This window comes from Hordeum vulgare, chromosome 1H, assembly GCF_904849725.1.
Source record: "Hordeum vulgare subsp. vulgare chromosome 1H, MorexV3_pseudomolecules_assembly, whole genome shotgun sequence".
Taxonomy (NCBI): domain Eukaryota; kingdom Viridiplantae; phylum Streptophyta; class Magnoliopsida; order Poales; family Poaceae; genus Hordeum; species Hordeum vulgare.
The window spans coordinates 111,759,262-111,776,284 of NC_058518.1; positions in this window are offsets into that span (position 1 = coordinate 111,759,262).

Below are 17,023 nucleotides of genomic sequence, written 5' to 3' on the forward strand. Positions count from 1 at the left end.
GACATGGAAAACCTTAGAAATTGTGAGAACTAGGTTTCTATGAACCAGGGTGAGTAAACCATCTCCCACAAATGCACAAATTGGTGTAGCACCATTGTTTGGGGGATGGATCACTCCTGCAAAGTTTGAGAGCAATAGGGCAAACTTAGAAATGTAGACTTTTTCAAACTTGGTTCTATATGGGAAGGGTTTTGGGTTTCTTAGGTGAATCAAATCAACTTGGATGGGGATGAAACTTTGCGGTGTCACCTCATATAACATGTGGGACATGCTAGAGTTTTCCTCAGATTTATTGAGGACATCTTCTTTGGAAATATTTCAAAATCTTAGAATAGGCACAAAGGGTTTTGAGGGGGTTTGCCCATTATTTTTAACATGACCATGTGTTAAAACTCACATATATGGAAAATATATGTCCTTTGAGTTTCCCTAAATTTTCTCAACTATTTTTAAGCTAGGAAAAAAATCCCTATGAAATTCCATTTCTAGCCTCAAAAAGGGTATTTAAATAAAATAGTAAAATAACTTTAAAAATATTTATTTTGTGGTTTTGGGAATTAATTTTAATAATAGAATCCAATAAAAATCTCTCGGGCAAAGCATCTCTCCTAAATTAAGGACTTGTAGTGCAAATCCCAATTCACGGGTTTTGAAGCTTTAAAAATAAATAAATTCCTTTTGCTGAAATAATATTTTATTAAGAATTGTTTCTCATCCTATACACATGGCATGATCATTGGGTAAGGGTTTAGGGTCAAGGATAGAAGTCCTTTAGAAAGGAAGTGGGTTTGGTGAATTGAATCACAATCAAGCACACAACCAAGTTGCAATCAAATCAGTCATCACAATCAATCAAAAAGTTTTAGTTGGAACACAGGGTGTGACAGACCTACCCCCCTTACAAGAATCTCGTCCATGAAATTACTAGGCTAAGCACTAAAAAGATAAGGGAACTCGGATCTCAGGTAGTCTTCGCGCTTGCATGTTGCTTCTGCTTCAATGTGGTTGCTCCACTGGACCTTGAAGTACTTGATGGTGCGGCTCCGAGTGCGACGCTCGGCTTCACCCAGGATGTGGATCAGTCTCTCGCGATAAGTAACGTATGGATGAAGGTCGATGGTGTGATGATCAATGCCCTTGTAGAGGTCCGAACGGTTGAGCATTTGGAGGCACTTTTGGAGTTGTGACACGTGGAAAACGTTGTGCACACCCGAAAGCTCGGAATGTAGCTCCAGCTAGTAAGCAACTTCTCCTCTCCTTGCGGTGATCTTGAAGGGCCCAATGTATCTCGAGGCAAGCTTTCCCTTGACCTAGAAACGCTTTGTTCCCTTGAGAGGTTTGACGCAAGGATATACGTAGTCTCCGGTGTTGAGTTCCACTTCACGATGGTGTGAGTCGGTGTAGCTCTTCTATCGCGACTTGGCGGTTTCCATTTGACAAGTTGGACTTGCTCTTCGGCTTCACAGAGGATGTCTAACCCGAAGATTAGTCTTTTTCCGGTCTTGGACCAGTTGAGGGGTGTGCGGCACTTGCGTCCATACAACACCTCAAAATGGTGCCATCTGAAGGTTGGACTGATAACTGTTGTTCTAGGAGAACTCGGCGAAGAGTAAACAGTCCTCCCATTTGGCTCCATATCCCAAAACACAAGCGCGGAGCTCACCCTAGGCATTTGGGTACCCGAACCCGTTACTCGAACCCGAACCGAACCGAATTACCCGAATTGTCGGGTATTTGGGTATCGGGTATACTATTCGATTTTCGGGATAGGGTTCGGGTTCTAGTGTGGAAAACCCGAAATACCCATACTACCCAAATTATTCATACTGTCCAAAATTTTCATGCTATTATTACACTAACTTGGTACCTATACTTACTAAATACCCATATTACCAAAAATACCCAAAATATCTGAGTTATTCATATCAAAAGTTGATGTATGCTCCGAATATTTTGGGTATTTTGGGTACCCGAATTACCCGAGCCGAAATTTTGGGTAATTTGGGTTAAGGTATTTTTTTGACACAAACAATTTTGGTTCCCATTTTCTAATACCCAAATTACCCATAAACCGAACTACCCGAACCGAAATAACCAAAATACCCAAACGCCCAGGCTGACGCGGAGCATATCCTCGAGTGTATGATTTACTCGCTCCGTGTGTCCGTCGGTCTGAGGGTGAAAGGCAGTGCTGAAGGAGAGCTTGGTTCCCATGGCTTCTTGAAACTTCTTCAAGAATCTTGAGGTGAACTACGTGCCTCGGTCGGACACGGTCCCTTATGGAACTCCATGAAGACGCACGATGCGGTTGATGTATAGGTTGGCTAGCTGGCTACCATCATAGGTGATATTGACGGGAATGAAGTGGGCCATCTTGGTTAGGTGATCCGGAGTGACCCAAATTTAGTCATGTCCCTTACTTGACCTGGGAAAACCGGTGATGAAGTCCATCCGACCCTGTCCCACTTCCATTCTGGCACTTTCAGAGGTTGAAGCAACCCAGCGGGTCGTTGGTGCTCGCTCTTGACCCTCTGGTATATGTCGCACTTAGTGGCATACGAAGCTATTTCCCTCTTCATGCCATGACACCAGAACCTTGCCTTGGGGTCTTCGTACATCTTGGTTCCTCCAGGGTGAATAGAATATGGGGTGTCGTGTCCTTCTTGCAATATCATGTTCTTGAGGTCAGCTTTGTTGGGTACGCAAATGCGGCTCCCAAACCACACGACTCCCTGCTCGTCCATGTAGAATCCTAGGGCCTTTCCATCCTTGATTTTCTTCTTGATACCTTCGATGCTCTCTTGTCCCTTCTGGGCCTCCTTAATATCCTCCATCAACATAGGCTTCGCTTTGAGATTGGCCAGGAATCCTGGTGCAACTAGCTCCAACCGGAAGCTCTCAAGTTCTTCATATAGGACGGGTAGCCTTTCCTTGATCATAGCATTCAAGGCGCAAGCCTTTCTGCTCAAGGCATCCGCTACTACATTGGCCTTTTCGGGGTTGTATTGAATACTGAGGTCATAATCCTTAATCAACTCCAACCATCTCCGCTGCCTCATGTTCAATTCCTACCGAGTAAAAATATACTTCAAACTCTTATGGTCGGTGTATATCTCACATCGCTTCCCGAGAAGGTAATATCGCCATGTATTCAAGGCATGAACTAGTGCTGCCAACTCAAGGTCGTTAGTGGCGTAGTTCTCCTCATGGGGATGCAGCTGTCGGGACAGATATGCCATGACCCTGCCTTCTTGCATGAGGACACCACTGAGCCCGGTCCTCGATGCGTCGCAGTATATCACAAACTCCTTGTGAATATTAGGGGTGGCCAGAATTGGGGCTATCGTCAATCTTTTCTTGAGCTCTTCGAAGCTTTCATCCCACTTTGTTGTCCACTGAAACTTTTTGTCCTTCTTTGAGAGTTGAGTCATAGGTCGGGCGATGTTGGAGAATCCTTCAACGAACTTGTAGTATTATCTCGCGAGCCGAGGAAGCCTCTAACTTACTTCACATTGGTTGGTGATCTCCAGTTTATTACCGAGGTAATCTTGGTGAGATTGATTGCCAACCCATCCGCCGTCATCACATGACCCAAGAACCCAAATTCATGCAGCCAAAATTCGCATTTGTTGAACTTGGCATAAAGTTGGTGCTCTTGAAGTTTTTCTAACACCATCCTCAAGTGTTGCTCATTCTCTTCCTCAGACTTGGATAAGATGAGTATGTCGTCAATGAAGACGATGACAAACTTGTCCACATACTCCATGAAGACTTTGTTCATGAGGTACATGAAGTAGGTTGGGGCATTGGTTAACCCAAATGACATGACCGTGCACTCATACAGACCGTATCAGGTTACAAATGTCGTCTTTAGAATATCCTCGGGTGGGATCTTTAGTTGGTAGTACCCAGACCTGAGGTCGATCTTGGAGAACACCTTAGCATCATTTAGCTGATCGAACAGGTCTTCAGTCTTGGGGAGTGGATACTTGTTCTTTATCGTGACTTCATTGAGGGAACGGTAGTCAACACAGAGTATGATAGTTCCGTCCTTCTTTGACACGAATAGAACAGGTGATCCCCAGGGAGAGGCACTAGGGCGAATAAATACTTTCTTTAGTTGCTCGGTCAGTTGTTTCTTTAACTCAGCCAATTCCTCGGACCCCCATTTTATAGGGCTTCTTATAGATGGGTCTTGATCCGGGCATTAGTTCAATAATGAACTCGAGGTCTCGGTCAGGAGGCATCTCAGGCAGTTCGCCGCGAAAGACATCCGAGTACTCACATACCACTAGCACTTGGTCCATCTCAATCCCACAAAGGCAATTAACCCGAGGGGTTTGAGTGGAGGCGGGTTTGGGAACATACTTGACCGTGAATCCTTGATCACTAGTCATAGTAATAGTCCTCTTGGCCCGGTCCAACATGTTTTGGTGCTTGGCCAACCAATCCATACCAAGGATCACGTCCAAGCCTCGCGACTTAAGGACAATGAGATCTTTCTATGAAGTATACCTCGTTGATGTTGATCCCAAGTCCTCTACACCCTATATTGGTCCTCCATACTGCACCGAGGATTTGTACTGACATATGACCATTCAGGAATGTAGTCTTCAAGCCACTCTCCATCGTAAACTTTTGGGTGACAAAAGAATGTGAAGCACGACAATCAAACTGCACTGTTGCTGGAGTTGAGTTGACAAGGAACGTACCCAATATGCAATCCGGGTCCTCCTGGGCATCCTCTGCAGAGACGTGATTCACGCCCTGTCGGGACCCCGATCCTAAGCCATAGGAATCCAGCCTGTAACACATCACATCTCTTTGCGGTCTCATGCACGGTTATTCCCACGGCTGCAACCTTACCTTAGTTGGGACTGTTTGCGCCTTTTGACTCGCGTATGCAATTGTGTCGCTAGCATTCCAATGTCAAAGAACCCGGATCGACATGTCTAGTCATAAACTCAAGCAGCAGTTCTGTACAGGGACATGCATACATGACCCAGCAAAGCAAGTGTCGGTCATCAGCGAATGTAGACGAGTCATAGCAAGCTACAAGGACTCCATTACAACGCATGACATTTCCCAAAGGGACAGACACAACAGCTAAGAAGGACACATGCCGGTCAACCAATGTGTCCGGAGCAGTAGCGAACTACCATGGCTCGATGGAATCACAAAGGGGCATTTCCCCGTAAGGAGTGCTACTAAGGCATACGACTAGGTATTCGAACCCCATACATATCAAGTACAACACACGTACGCATGGCATACCGATATGCATAGATACATCGATGGCATCACAACATAACCATAAATATACAAACTTTATTTAGAAGGCTCGGACGAGCCTCACACCTAATATTACACAGATAGGGGTCTCACGACCCATCATCACAAGTCATACAAACAAGTTTTACAAGCCAGCGGAAGATTAAAGCTCTCTGAGTACAGACAGGTGGAAAGGTAACAAGCACATGGCCTGACTATCTACAGACCCAACCTAGGGCCATATCGTAGCTGGGACACCACCTACTCGTCGTCGTCAACGTCTAGATAGAACCCTCCATTAGGGTCATTAACAACCTCTGCAACAAATTATTAAGCAAACGTGAGTACAAAAGTACTCAGCAAGACTTTAGGATAATATATCTACGCATGCAATGTATCAACAAGGAATTGTGGGGTTTCATGCAGAAAGCCAGCTTTGACTCTTGGCTAGACAAACTACAATTTTAAATAGTTTTAACAACTTTGTTTTCTCGTACACGAGTCCACTAACTCCACAACAATACTCCATCATGGAATCATTCCATCACCCTACAGAAATGCCATCCACGACACTCACACTTATCTTGACATTTTTATGAGTAGCCATTATAGTTATCTATGAACAACATATGTTTCCAAGTAGTCCATATCCACGGACGCGGCTATTCGAATAGATCATAACCCTGCAGGGGTGTACTTCTTCACACACGCTCTCGCCACTTATCGCCATGTGCACGTCATGCACCTCGGCAACCTTCAAGCGGAAGCCCAGCGAGGGAGTCAGCCACGACCGTTAATCACGCTAATACCTAGTCCAGGTTTATCGCCTATCTGAGGGTAACCCGCACGGAAGTCCGTCCGAGGTTTCCGCCACGGCCCCAAACAATGTGCGCAGGGTTCCCAAGCCCACCATCCGGGTGCCACTTGGTACACTGTGCCACTGCCTACCGCATCATAGTCCACCTCTAAGGTCAGCACTATGTACGGCCTCCAGCATGACTATAAACAGCAGAAACTACTTGCAACTCCTGGACCGAGTACTAGGCGATTAATAAGTCGAGAGGGTCAATTAAGTATCCCAACGTGTGGTAGTATCTAGTCTTGGATTACATACACGAAACTCAGTTCCTAAGGACGGTTCCAATGAAACAACCCACCATGTAATCCTACATAGCCTTTCACCAGTACCTTTACCAAATCAGGTTCAACACACAACCTTTATTAACTGAACACATTCTCACGATCCTGTTCATCACCCAGATGACAGACCTTACACAACTCTAAGCATAGCATGCATAGCAGGATAAGACACATCATGGCTCAAGCATCTACCAGGTATGCTAGGTTGCCAGGTTTAGCTATTTACTGTGACAAAGACAGGTCATGCAATGGAATGGGTTCAACTAACACGGTAAAAGCATTGAAAGCATTTTGACCTAACGCAATAAGTAAGAGGAGGAGCGAGAACATGGGTTTTATCGGGACGATCAAAATGATTGCTTGCCTGGTTGCTCAGCAGAGGGGTGATATCCGTCAGTCGGATAATCAATCGTATCCGAAGGGGCGGGGCCTATCGAATAACAACATACAATCAATAACAATCATATGCAACAGTCATGATGCATGAACATAGCATGAAATGAAGGGTGATATGTTTCAATGTGGTTGGTGAAACCTTAGTTTCCATCTGGTTCGAGATCCAAATTCAAATATTATTTGAAATGGCATATTTATCTTAATCATTTAATTGATTTGACCTGATGCTGTTTCATAACTTTATTTTTCATGCATGAAAGTAGCACCATTGTGTTCATTGAATTTTTCTAATAATTTTCATGTATTATTTGTCCAATTTGGAGTTATATTAAATTTTATATGAATTTCCAAAGTTTTGAACTTATTGTGAATTATTTTTAAACAGAAAAAGGTTTTATTGCATCAGCATGACATCAGCACGTCAGCTGGCCGTTGAAAGTCAAACCTGACCAGTGGGACCCACTGGTCAGTGACTCTAGCTAGTTTTAGTTAAATTTTAACTTAATTAGCTAATTAACACAGTAGGACCCACTTTTCAGTGTCTGTTTAGGTTAATTAAATAAGTTATTTTTATTTTTATTAAACTTAATTAGTTTGAAGGTGGCCCCACATGTCAGTGACTCACGGAGGCTCAGATCCACCGGCGGCGAGGTGGAATTCGCCGGCGGTGAGCTCCGGCGACCACAGAGACGGCGGAGGGGCTCGGGTTTTCTATTCCGGCGACCAAACGTCACGTGGAGGGCACCAGAGGAACGAGCACTCAGCCGCAGTTCCATTTTTGCATAGAACGGGGCTAAGGTGGCCGGAGATGCCGCCGGCGATGAGCTTGATGGCTGTCGGAGATCGGGCAATGACGAGGTCATCGAAACCGAAGCCAATTCGTGCGGGGTTTAGCTCCTACAGCATCTACACAACGCGCTGAAGCTGTTGGTGGCCTTAGAATGATCAGCCGTTCACCGGAGAGCTACCGGCGACAAGCTCCCGCGGCGGATCTCGTCTGGCTCCGGTGGAATCGGGCGAAAGAGGAAGGGATCAAGGGGGAAAACATGGAGGAAAGCATCCTGGGCTCACGGGGAGTGAAGAGGCGACTAGAGCGGGCTCGGGGACTGTCGGAGAAGGGAGAACGACGGAGGCGAGCTCCAGGGATCCAAGGTTGAAGACGATGGAGATCCAGCGATGCAGGGCTCAGGGGCTTCTTTCCTTTGGCAGAGACGACTAGCTCGACGAGGCGGAGCGAGCGGCACACTCAGGGGCGGGGGAGGACGACCGGAGCGATGGCTAGCTCGAGCTCGAGCTCGTGGTCATGGCCGCTGAGAAAGAGAGAGAGGAGAGAGCGTGATTGAGGAGGGGGAAGAGGTGGGAATGGATCCCGGGACACTTATCCTCCCTCTCCAGCGCATCGGGGTGAATGAGGCGTGCACGTAGGTGCGTGCACGCGCCGGGAGGAGCTGCGGCCACCTCCTGCTCCGACTGGCGAAGGAGGAAGACGACACGCGTGGAGGTGGGCTCGGCCTCTGGTAAGCGTTAGATAGTTTTTTTTTCTTTCCAGTTTCTGTTTATTCTTCTGACATTTGTTTCTATTTATTTTGGCTCCAAAACTAAATCAAAAATAGTTTTAAGAATACTGGGTGTTAGTTGAAATATTTCCAACTACACATAGAGTTTTCAACATTTTTGGAAACTTTCAATTATTTGAAATCAACTATATAATTGATTTCAGTGACTTTCAAAACTAAAATAAAATGCCAAAAGTAGTTTGACAATATGTTTCTCCCCTGATATCTTGTTTTCAACATTTATCAGAAAAGATGAACTTTTCTAATGGCCATTTTGGATTCATTGATTTTGGCAATAGTTGAATTGTTTTTGAATAAGGGGTGGCTAGGGTTTTGCTTTGTTTTTCTTTCCTTTGCTTTTGGATTTCATTTCATTTTCTTGGATGCAAAGAAAGAAGACATGAGCACAACTTGCTAAACCCTAATAGGGATCAGGGATATGACACGCGGCCCTTGCCGTTGTAGGGCGGGTTGCGAGGAGCTTGGTTCATGGTTGGTGCTCCCCGAACTTGTCCTTGATTAGGCTCATTGGGGCGCGGTGCATCGGGCTTCTTATTGGGGCGCTACCTCAAGAGGTGTCCAGGTTAACCACACCCAAAGCAGGTGACCTGCCCGAAGTTGTTGGGCTTTCTACCATTGCTGTTGTCGGGAGGGTTGTATGCCAGCTTGGGGTTGGCATACGGCTGAGTCTGGTAGCTTAATCGAGGTGCAGGAGTCCTCGGTTGTTGAGGCTGATAGCTTGGCCTTGCCGGGGCTGATTGCCATGGGCGAGTCTTCTGGTTGCTGGAACCACCGATGTTGATCATCTTGCGCTTGCGTGTGTCTTCTATAGCACGATGCTTATCTTCAAGCATGAGGGCCTTATTCACCAAATTGCAGAAGGTTCGGCAGTCACAGACAACAAGTTGGTATTGCAGCTATTGTTGAAGCCCTTCCATGAAGCGTTCTATCTTGGCGGCCTCAGTGCTGACATCATCAGTTGTGTACCTCGATAAGAGGTTGAACTTCTTCACGTACTCCTTAACTAAGCCACTTCCTTGCTTTAGCACGCGAAACTCCCGCTTCTTGATAGCCATCATCCCAGAGGGAATATGGTTAGTACGGAATCCTTCCTTAAACTCATCCGAGGTGATAACATCTCGCCTTGCATGAACTTGAATCCGTCCCACGAAGCTCTGTCGGTACCTTCGGGATAGTGAGAGGCATAAAGAACCTTCTCACGGTCCTCATTGTAGTTGACCAGTGCAAGGAGGTCCTCGATGGTGCAAATCCTGTCATCGACATCCAAAGGCTCGGTTGTCTCGGTGAAGGTCGGGGCGAAGTCCTCAGGAATTCCGAAAAAGTGGAGCGACCATTGCCGTTCCACCCCTATTGCAGGTTGTTCACCAGGACATGAGACATCTATTGGATAGTGGCATTGTTGGCTTGGCCCTCTTCTCGGAGAGCTTGAAGGAACTAAGCCATTGTCAGGTTCTCCGTAGGAGGCGGTGGTGGGGGAATGTCACCTTGTGTCTGCTCCTGGTGAGCTCCAGGTTGAGCAGACCCACCTGCTCTTGGCTGCTCTCTAGAGTTGCCAGTGCTGGGGTTGTCAAAGAAGCTAGCACGAGTGGCAGTCGCCATCCTGTTTGGAGCAGCCATGTCAACAAGTGGAATAGATGAATGAACAACACAAGAGAGAACATGCCTAAATAAGGGAGGGGGTTGGTATGGTGCAAGTGTGTCAAACAAAAGGGCCAAAAGACCCCACACATAACCATTAAGTAAGGTAAGCGATGTAGCCGTTTACATGCTGCATAAGGCAAAAGCACGGCTTGCATCGAGACACAAACAGAAAAACAAACAACAAGCACACATGGTTCATCTGAACCATTACACAGAGTGAACTTCACATGAGGGGTTCCCATCTTGTCCTACCCTAGGGGTTCTTGGACCGAAGTAGTGGAGTGCTCGGCTTCATACTCACGCTCCTTTGGGTCTTCCTCCTGTCGACAGTGTCGGGGAATGAGGAGGTCCATCCCGACGATGCTTCGTCGGCGGAGCGGTGGTATTCCTCCTCTGTATACGACAGCAGGTTGTCCCTCGGGTCCTCCATCCTTCTTGATCTTGTCTGTCTTCATCTTTACTTGACGGAGTAGCTCGCGGATGTGGTGAAGTTCCTGGCGGAGCTTAACTGACTCCTTCATCAGGTTGCGAGCCAGAATGTTGCCGGAGAGACTGGAGTAGGTCTGGAACCTAAGATGTGTTCCTTCTTTTGGGGATGGCGTCAACGTCCAACTGCTGCCAACCTCATCCTTAACAAAAGGCAAGTGACGGGTAGCCGGTTCGTTGGCCATCTCGGGGAGAATGTTAGGAAGGTGGATGTGCGCCTTTCGTGCCAATGTTTTAACTTCTAATACCAGAGTCTTCATCTGCGGTCCTTCAAAGAACCAACTAGTTCGAGAGTCATTTGCCTTCACGAACACATCAATGTGGTACTCCTTTGTGGGGGCGTTGACCCAGTGCTCGTGGTCGAGAAAAACTAGTGATCGACGTACTCAACACTTTTCTAGGTTGTCCTCCGGGAGTAGGGAAAGCCGGACTCTGGGAGGTTCTGGGGTACGATGGCCATCTAGAAGGTTTAGGGAGAGGTGTCACTAAAAGGGGTTTGAATGGTATAGTGGAAGGGGTGAGGGATGCATAAATCCCTAAGTGTAAAGGCTGAGTGTAGTTTTTCATAGGGCTTCGTCTCATCTGACGTACATGCTATCTAAGGCTTCCCACAGTCAGAATGGCTCTGATACCAGCTTTGTGGACACCCCGACTTGTAAGGTGAGATCGTCGAATGCACGTGTACAGTGATCCTAGAGATCAATGCTCAGTAAACACACAGATACTGAATAACGAGAGTCTTACATCCATACATAACGTATGATACAAATAGGGCTATTTGGGCCAAGTCATTACATAAATACGGCCTCGAAGGCCGACACACCAACATACTAGTGAATGCGGATAACTTGGAGGATAATGTGAACCCATGCCATCTACCTTGACCAACATGCATTCTGACTGGGAAGCGTCCTAGATCGCATGTTCGATCCCGATGAACTCTTCTCCGAACTCCGATTCTTCCATGACTGGCCAATTAAATAACCAGTGGCAAGCCAATGAGTACTTTGAATGTACTTGCAAGCAACCCATGATATGGAACAAGGCAATAACAAAGTATGACATAATACTAGTATGTTGGGTTTTGCGGCAAGCAAGTTTTTCCGAGTGCAACAACATGATCAAATTCTAGGGTGACATGCACCACGATGCATAGCGGTAACCTGATGAACAGAGTACAGATATCAATATCAACTAGGGATCGGAAATCCCATGTCCACCCATCATGCTAAGTCACATGACTTAGCTCGAGTGTGGTGATTGGGTCGTCGGTTGAATGCGAGAGAGGGGTTCCAGAGGGGGAGAGAGGTCAGGTTGGACTTTATATAGGCGGGGCGCGGTCCACTGAAAGGTGGTGCGCCGGCGAGGCCATGGCAACTGTAAGTGCATCTAGTGCCCCTTAGTGATTTTGGTGGTTTGAAGACTTATAGGTTAAGTATCTAATGTGAAAGTGAGTGTACACAGGATCTATAAGTTATTGAGGAGTTTGAGATATTTGAAGAATATCGACCCCTAAAAATATATGTCTTCAGTTGAAGAGATTGGTCTGAAGCTGGAGAAATGAATCGCGACGAATCTGCGATGAAATTGATATTCCTCATGAAGATACTGATATTGAGAAGTCCGGCGGTTCCTGAAGAAAATCACTCTGAAGAATTGAAGCATGAAGATTTACAATTTGTGTTTTACTTTCTTCGCATTCGAGTAATAGGAACACCGTACTGTTAAAGGGGGTCGAAGTTTGTGAGGGTTCGGAAGTCTGCCCTGAAGACTTACCACGAGTGTTGGGCGAGGACTGTGTGTCCTTAGCTCAAGGAGAATAAGCTAGGGACTGTGAGTCCCGGGACTGGGTGTCCTTTGGTTTCAATACCAAGCCGCTCCAAACCAGATGTACGACGGTCACAGCAGTTGGAAGTGGGTCATCAACGACTGTCTTCTCTGAGAAACGGGTTCTAATTCCTCAACTCCTTACTTTCCTCGTATTATGTGTTGATGACTTTCACTACGACTGTTTGAAGAATTTGTTGAAGACTTTCTCTGAATTTCCTCAACCCCAAATTCCTCACGTTAGTTAATCCTCATCTGTATTCTGCGTGCCTGCTCACTGTGCAATCTGTTTTCACATTCTTCACTCTAAAAAACTGCTGTTGTGAAACTTTGCACTTCTGATCCTTTACTGTTTCCGTTGTAAGTTAGTCATCAGTGAGGAATTTCCTCAGTGATGAAATTCTACTATTCACCCCCCTCTAGTCGATATAACGCACTTTCAATTGGTATCAGAGCAAGGTACTCCCTTGTTCTGTGTGATTTTGGTTTAACCACCTGGAGTTTTAGTTATGTCGACTGCAGGCATGTTTCAGGTGACTGCAGCATGTCCTACCTAAGAAGGAAAGAACTTTCCCTTCTGGAAGAACAAAATGCAAATGCATCTACAAGCTATTGATAATGATCTCTGGTATATTGTGGAAAATGGCGTCCCCATCATCTCTGCCAGTGTCACTGCGGCTAATGTGAAGAAATTCAAGCAACTCGATTCTCAAGCGAAGAACATCATCTGTGGCCATCTGAGCCCCGGCTAGTTTGGAAGAGTAAGTGCTTTGGGCTCTGCAACACTGATCTGGGAGAGACTATGCAAGGTAAATGAAGGAGTATCAACCCAGCATGAGTCTCGTGTTGATATTCTTCCCAATCTCTTCAATCGCTTCAAGAGACATGACAATGAAAGATGCCAAGACACCTTTGATCGCCTCACTGACATATCAAATGAACTGCAAGCACTGGGAGCTAGAGACATCACTGATCATGAAGTTGTGAAGAAACTGCTGAGATCTTTGGATTCTTCATTTGATACTTTAGTTCTGATGATTCAAGAAAGACCAGACTACAAGATGCTTGATCCAGCTGATATACTTGAAAGGCTAAATACTCATGAATTACAGCTAGAAGAAAATAGAGATCTATATGGACAAAGCTATTCCAGACCACGTGCACTGAATGCTAGAGCAATTTCCTCATCTGAAGAAGAAGACACAGATGACAGCATTTGTGACCCTGAAGAATTTGGACAGGAGCTTGCAATGCTCGTGACGAAATTCCAGATATTCACATGACGTTGCCAGTTCGGCAAATCTTCAAGAAGAGACATGAGGAAATCAAAATCTTCATCCGAGGACTACAAGAAACGAACCTGTCACAAGTGCAAGAAATCAGGTCATTACATTGTTGATTGTCCCCGTTGGGGAAAGGAATCAAAGAAGAAGAAATACAAGAATGACAGTTCTGATGACTCGAAGAAGAAGAAGAAATCTTCAAAATCCTCATCTTCAAAGCCCTCATCACACAAGAAGACTAGTTTCAGAAAGGCTTGGGCACTTATTGGCAAGGAAATGGACTCCTAGGCAGAATCAGAGGAATGTGATGAAGAAGAGGGTTCTGAAGAAGACTCAGAATCCGGACAGGCTAGTCTTGCACTAGCAACCTCTTTCGTCAGCAAGTCAATCTTCAATCTTGAAGAAAATGATTGCACCATAGATATTGATGACTATGCTGATGACTTCGCTCCAACCTATTGTAACGACCAAGATGCGGTCCTTTCCGATCTAGGGGTCAAGGCCCCCGAATAGGAAAGAAGCGCATCTAAGCGTTTCGCAAGCAAGTAACATAGCACAAAATAATAACACAAGTAGACAATTCGGGATTCAACTGTCTTCTTATTAATAACTCAGAGTACAACACAGATACAAACAAGGTAGTTCCGGTACGGACTACAAAACATGGAAAATGCTATGCTACCCTGCTGCAGGCCCACGATCACGACCACGGCTCAGTCCTCTGTATAGTTCACGTAGAGGCGGTCTGTCTCCTCGTCGTACTGCCACGCCAGCTGGGTGCCGTCGGGATCATCTGTCTCTAGGGTACCTGTACCTGCTGGGAGTTTTGAAGGAATCCGTGAGCCACGGGGACTCAGCAATCTAAGACCTTGGTGCCAGAACTAGTCATGTTATTGGGTAGGGTAGGGATGAAGTGTATCAGGCTGCAGCAACCTATGCTTGATTAAGTGGCTAACTTACGCAAAGTGGAAGTAAAGGTGCTCTACACTAACGGTCAGACTTACTTGATCACTAAGTGATCCTGAACACCTACCTACGGCATTCATAACACCACCGTGTTCCCGATCGAAGAGGGATCTTTGAAGGGACAATCACGGTTACGCACACAGTTGGCAGTTTTATTTATTCATGTTTAAGTTCTCTAATACCGGATGTTAACAAAGCATTCCAAGTTGCCGCATAACCGCGGGCACGGCTTTCCGAAAGATTAAACCCTGCAGGGGTGCTCCAACTAGTCCATCACAAACGAACAGAAGCCGCAAAGGCATCCTCTATCACGAATCTCGTGATCTCGTCGGATTCCTTAGTGGAAAACCTCAACTCTGGGGAACCCAAAGCTTCACTGGGATTCCTATACGCAAGATATACCGCTAAGGTAAGACAAGGCTAGCAGGACCTCCCGACGTGTCGACAACCCTGATAAGAGCCGTGTATCTCAGTCTCAGGACACGCCGGATGAGCGATGGTTACCACGCCAAAACACCGAGTTGCCCCGGGGAGCGAAATAAGCTGCTCTGGATTGGACCAACACTCATGAGGAGCACTAGCCCGGGTTGTTGATTAAGGATCCTCGGGGTAGCTACTCCCTATGCAGATTATTATTACGTTATTAGCAAATTAACACCAATGTTGGGTCCTGCCGGACAAGCCTTAGCACTACGCGATTTACCAAGGGGGTCCCCATAACAACCCCGAACGTGTTAGGAGCGATCATTATGGAATCAAACACCGGTAACCGGTAACTAAGGCGGCAATAATGGAACAAAACACCCGGAAAAAGGCTAGGCCTCTCGTCATTTACCAAGTATATAGGTGCATTAAATAAATAACAGAATTAGATATAATGATATCAAGCTCATGTCATCACATGAGTTTAACACACCTGCAACTAACAATGCTAACATTAGTAGTTGAGCAAGCCTACTTAGCCACACAAGTTTGCTAGGAAGGAGTACGGTGTTTGGTCTCATGGCATATGAAGAGGAAATTTAATTTCAGTGGTAGGCAGCGAGCAATATGACATGGAAACGAAACTAACATAACAAGTCTAGAGATGGAATCAAGGTCATATCATCTTGCCTGTGATATCCTCAGCTTGGAATGGTTCTGGATCGTCCTGCACGTACTCTCCTGACTCCACGTATTCGTTCTCCACTCCCGGTGCTACCCAACATAAGAATAACATCCAATGAACAGAAGCACCACAAGATGCAACAATCACATGATGCATGAGATGAAAGTTGAGCATGCACCACTATTTCTATCACTAGCACAAGCAAAATAAACTACAACAAGTTTCTGGACAGAACTGTGCCCTAAGCTATTTTGACATGCATGGGAATGATATGAACAGATGCGGCTCGTGAAAACGGTGCAAAACCATATAAAGTACATTGCAAACGGAGCTACGGATCAACGGGAATCAACGAAACAAGATATGAAGCTCTACGTGGAAGTTTCAACACCACACTCACATTTGGCACAAATCTGGTATTCCCAGGTTGCCAAGACCTGTAATAACCCAACATGATTGAATTGGACCAAGGTAGAACACCACAACATCAATTAAGCACATACTTTGATCAAAATGACAAAACTACAAAATCTGCCATAATCTGCATCTTAGCTCTTTGGGAGCTGCATGCAACATAGCTACAGGTCTTCAAACATGACAAATAATATATGTGGTTGTTTCCAACCAAGAACACTACAAGCACCAGCAAGAATCACAGCAAAAGGAATTAAACTCTAGAAGATACTAGGCCACAAACTTTCCCAAAACCATCAGATCTCAGGGACTTCGTGAAAATTCCTGCACCTGAGTTTCTGTCTCTGTTCTGAAGCTTTTTGACAGCAACCAAAATACAACCTAATGGACTCCAAATGATTTTAAATTTGACAGGGAGCTTCAAAAACATACCAGGTTCAAAATCCTAGAACTGAACTAAGGCTAGTTCTCAACAGAATGATTAGCACATCCTCATCTATAAGAGAAGAAAATGTTTCCAGAATCCCAGACTTAGTGAAATTTCAGAGTTCACTAATCTGGAATTTTTCAGCCACATGCCCACTTTGTCTAGGCATAGTTTGCACACACATAACACCAAGAGGTAATTGACACCGCTATGGTGTAGAGCAAAACCCCTTCTACTAACACACAAAAACTCATGCCCTTGGGCTCCACCTATCACAAGTCAACCCCACACACACAACATGCTCTCTCTCATATTAAACATGAGGAGGTGCACAACTTGCAAAGGTGGGCAGGTCCACACACACACACATCTCAAGCATAACTTAAAGCTAGTCGTACTCAACCTAGTTAGAACATAGAATAGGTACACTCCATCATGAATCCAACACCATCACACCCAAGCTTGCTCATGTGCACATCAAGGCACA